Raw genomic sequence first — 5,196 nt, 5'->3', positions numbered from 1 at the left:
GAACGTGGTTTCCCCATCTAAGGGTCTTTATCAGGAATGATCGTCTTTGATTAGACCATTTTAGAGGTCTCCTTGATGTTAAGTGTTGGTTTAAATATGAAGCAGATGCTGAGTCATGCGTTTCGGTCGCATCCTGACGGACAGTGATTTGCTGAGTACTCAGAATGAGATGATGTCTTCTATAAGATTACCTGAAGAGGTCCTTGGAAAGAATGGGAAATTGTCTTAAACAAGACTGTGTTTTAAACAAAGCTCAAAGGGATATGTTTGTGCAGAGGGTCAAAAATATTCCTATAGAGGATAAAGACTGTTTGTGGGGTTTTAAATAAAACTTAGGAAAAACATCTTGAAGAAGATCGTCCTAGAAAGGATGGTGAAATGTCTTAGAGAAGACTCTGTACTTTAAACAAAGTTTGACAAGGTTCTTTTTGAAAGCATAAGTGAAGTTTGAATATGTCTTAAAAGACTAACTGAAAAAAGGTTAGGAGATGTCTTACAGAAGACTACCTATAAAGGTTCGTAGAAAGGCAACTGTCTTAGAGAAGACTGTCTGAAAGGGTTTGAAAATAGAAAGGATTTAAAAGACTGTCTGAAGAAGGGTTCCTAGAAAGGGTAAGGAGTGTTTGAACATGTCTTAAAGAAGATTGCACGGATAGAATGAGAAATATCCTATAAAGGTTCCTGGAAAGGATGTGAAAGTGGTATTGATACCATCTGATATTGAGTGACCTTTGCAACGTGCCCCCAGGTAATAGGCTTGCCCCATGGGCTATCCAGCATCTTTGAGAGACTCTGTGGATCTTGATTTGATTGCCCCATGTAAATGGGATGATGACGAGTTATGCCATGTGTACACGTTAGCCATCCCAGTCATGCGTAAGAGATGTTTCTTTTTTTTACGAGTTTTTAAAGCTACTTCGTCAGTCAGTAGGATTTTTAGCCATTAGCCATGCCCCATGCAACTTCTCCCTGATGTTTAAACATCTGAATCCACATAGACATGTGTACTTTGTAATGAAATTCATAAGATGCGAATGCATATGTTTGTCTTGAAAGTTTGAAAACATTTTTTGAGTAAAACAAAGTTTTTTTTTTGACAAGCTTTTAAAAGCTACTTCATCAGTCAGTAGGATTTTTAGCCATTAGCCATGCCCCATGCAACTTCTCCCTGATGTTAACATTTAAATCTATATAGACAAGTGTACTTTATAATGAAATGCAAATGCATACGTCTGTCTTGAAAGTTTGAAAACATTTTTTGAGTAAAACAAAGTTTTTTTTTTTAGAAAGTGATATCAACTCAAGAGTTATAGTAGACCTTAAGGAGTCGGGATACCTTTGGTAACGGTATGCTTTCGAACTAACCATGCTTCAGTTAGGACTTTTAAAGGTTGTAAGGTGGCCTGGTTCACGGTTTAAAGAAACAAAAGATAGAGGCTCAAAGTTTATTTGTACCCAATCCCCATCTTCGTGATGTTCTCCAGTCCTATGCTCAATTTAACTATGCATTTAGTCTCCAAAAGAATTTGGGAATTATGACATTGACATCTGTGATGGTTCCAAAACCAAAGGTTTATCTGCAAAGGCAGTCATTCTCCTTTCGTAATATTTCCTTTTTGTCGGAGGTTCATAGTAACCTTTTTTTGACTTTGTTATCCCTAACTTTTGCCTGAACTGTTTGTTTTAAAACTACAGTCGGCGGGATGCCCCAATTTTGCCTAAGTCTCCTTAATAGGTTTTGACTCAGCAGGCTTTTGCATTGCTTTCTCTTTTTTCTTTGCGGATATTGACTGTCGGACTTAATGATGACGGGGAACCATCGGCGATTATGTTCAAAGGAACAACTTGGAATAATTAAGTTAACTGAGCAACTACCCTACCCCAGGTTATGTATGAAGGGTTTTATTTTATATGAAGGAAAACTCCTACTTCTTTAGGCTCAAAAGGGGTTGACAAGGGATTAACATCCTTATATCTCCATTATTTGGGAATTGAAACAATGCCTGTACATCGTCAACACGGTCTGTTCGAAAGCATAATGTATGAAATTGTGGCATCGTTTTCGTCATTCTCCCTCAAAAGGTGTAAAACTTTCCACTAGAGTTGAATATCACAGATAAGAAAACCGAGTAGAAACACAGTTTTAAATATAGTGAGAACACCAGAAGTAAATCAAGACAAACGTAAGCAATGCATTAATGATTTTTGAAAAGTACATAGCATATGTCATAAGACTAATGTTTAAACAAACAGAAGGAAATTGCAAATGGAAACAAAACTAATGATCTAAGAAATCCTCATTCTAGCCACCTATGGTATTAGACTTGTGAGGATCTTCGAACTCAACGAGTCCTTCTTCGATCAAATCTTGGATCTTGTGCTTTAACGGTCCACAATCCTCAGTATCGTGACCAGGACTATCTGAATGATAAGCGCATCTAGCATGATGCTTGTACCCAGGAGCGGGGTTAGCTGGAGCTGAGTATGGAGGTAGCAGAGTTATCAGATTCTGACTGAGCAGACGTTGCAAGGCTTGAGCCAATGGCATGTGCAACGGAGTGAATGATCGTTTTGGCTTGGACCTCCAGGTGCGCTGGCCAGCCTGTTGCTTTTGTTGATCCCTTTGTTGTGATACTGGAGTCTGATTACCCATGACTGCCCCCACAATGTTGGATTCCTTCTTTGCGTCATATGACTTCTTTGGATGGTAGGAACCTGAGGGTGCCCCTTGTATCTTCCCATTCTTGATTCCATTTTCAATTCTCTCACCAATGACTACCAAGTCCGAGAACCCTGAAGATATGCTTCCGACCATCTTGTCGTAGTATGGTCCTTGCAAGGTGTTCATACATATGTCCACCAGTTCTTTTTCCATTAGGGGAGGTTGGACTCGAGAAGCCATTTCCCTCCACCTTTGGGCATACTCCTTGAATGATTCATCCTTCTTCTGTGACATGTTTTGTAATTGCATCCGATTGGGTGCCATGTCGAGGTTGTACTTGTATTGCTTCAGAAATGTGTTAGCTAGGTCATTCCAGCTTCTGATATAAGATTTCTCCAGTTGCATATACCAGTCCATAGATGCTCCGCTTAAACTTTCTTGAAAGAAGTGTATCATCAATTTTTGATCGTGAGCATAAGCGGCCATTTTTCGCACATACATGCGCAAGTGATTCCTCGGACACGTGAGCCCTTTGTATTTCTCGAAGTCGGGAATCTTGAACTTGTGTGGGATAGTCAAGTCTGAGACCAAACTCATTTCGAAGGTATTCACGTCAAAGACATCGTGTCCTTCTACCACTTTTAGTCTCTCTTCTAGCGCCTTGATTTGTTCACTACCCTTGGAGTCTTCCCTAGAGTTAGGAATAGACTGTTGTGTCTGAGGTACTTGGTCTGAGTTGTCCACCTCTTGCACTCCGTATTGTAGATCCAGGTAATCATCGTCCTTAGGGAGATTGCTAGCAGGAATGCGCACTGTGCGGGTTGTCCCTTTTGTTTGTGGAGTGGGGACAAACCCTTCTTGGGAGGCCTCTCCTTTCTCTTGGAATTGGATAGCCCTTCTGACAGATCGGGCCTGAGATTTGTCCTTATCCGGGCCAAAGCCTGAAACAAATCCTAGCAGCGGGTTTTCGTCATTGGGGATCTCATCCTGAACCAGGGTATCCCTAGACTGAATCTCTTTTGCTTTGTCTTGTTTATCTAGGAGGGCCCTCATGAATTCTAGCATCTGAGCCATCCCTCCTTTAACCTCTTCCATGCTGACCTTCAGTTGATCCACTTCCTCACGAAGGGCAGTTTGATTCTGCTCTAGCTGCTCCATCGATTTCTTTTGTTGAAATCTGGTCTGATAAGACGGTCGGGATGTTAGGTTATCCTTCCCAATGGTCCCTTGCTCTGGAGATAGAAGAGGAATCTTCTTTCAATGCCATGAAAATGATATGCATGCCATGCATGATATGCATGATATCTTTTTTTGTTTTTTTGTTTTTGACTAAAGTATGATGCAAGAATGCACATGATGTATGATGCATGAAAACACAAAGATGTAGCAACAAACAAATCATATAAGGCACAAATGCAAATCATATTTCAAGAAATCCAGGTTCATAGGTTCGACGTAGCGGCTCTTGGGAGCCAACCTTTTTATAGGGGGTTCTAGAAGGTCTCATGGGGTCGTTCGTAGCCTCCGAGACTTTTTTTGTCTCTTCGGATTTTAGAACAACTCATTTTATCCATGAGGTTCGAATTTTTGGGGTAGGTTCCCGGAGAGATCAGCCAAATATCCCGTCCTACCCTCAACAAAGTCAAGCCTCGTTTTGGACATTTCCGAATATTCAACCCACTCCGAGTGGAGTTATCAATGAGACTCGTAGGCGATTCATGCTCCCCTATTGATCTCAAAGTTAACTCTCACACTTAGGGTTTAACACAACATAGAAAATCAGCAATGCATATAAAAATATAACACCAGGCAATTAGATATAAATATATTAACATAAATAATTAAATATAAACATATTATAAACAATTAAATATTTTTTATATAAAAAACAAATAAACAAATTTTTTTTAAAAATAAAAAAAATAAAAAAATAAAAATTACAAACCCTAAAAAAAACGAATTAGCCAAACCCTAAAAAGTTGTCAAACCTAAACCCTGCCAAAACCTAAAACCTATAGGAGCATAGTATTCACCATTTAAGTTATCCCCAGCAGAGTCGCCAGCTGTAGCAACCTGCCTAAAAATTATAAGATTAGAGAGTCGCCACCTATTCTGAAGGGCGAATAGGAAACCCTACGTAGATACGAGATTCGGGGTAAGATACTATATTCAGGTCGAGGGAAGGTGTTAGGCACCCTCAACCCTTTCCTAAAGGCTAACACTTAAAGATAAAGGTTTACGGTAAAACATAAAGAAAGATGACAGACAGTAAAATAGGGTTAGAGGCTAATTATTTGAACATGATTAGGGTTTGAAGGAAGGGGACTCGCCTTGTTGCCAAGTGCCTACGTATCTCCTTAGGGAGAATCAGAGTCAACGTAGTTCGGGCACAGGATTGTACGCCTTAGAATTTGATTTGAGGTGGATTGAAGTTGTTTTGAAGTTGTTTGAAATGCGAATGTTCGAAGGTATTTTGAATTACCTTATCGTAGTTATGAACATCGCAGTGATTGAAATCTGTAGTGTCGTGGTTT

Source organism: Vicia villosa, linkage group LG5 (genome assembly GCF_029867415.1).
Source record: "Vicia villosa cultivar HV-30 ecotype Madison, WI linkage group LG5, Vvil1.0, whole genome shotgun sequence".
Taxonomy (NCBI): Eukaryota; Viridiplantae; Streptophyta; class Magnoliopsida; order Fabales; family Fabaceae; genus Vicia; species Vicia villosa.
Note: the sequence above shows the minus strand (reverse complement) of the source record.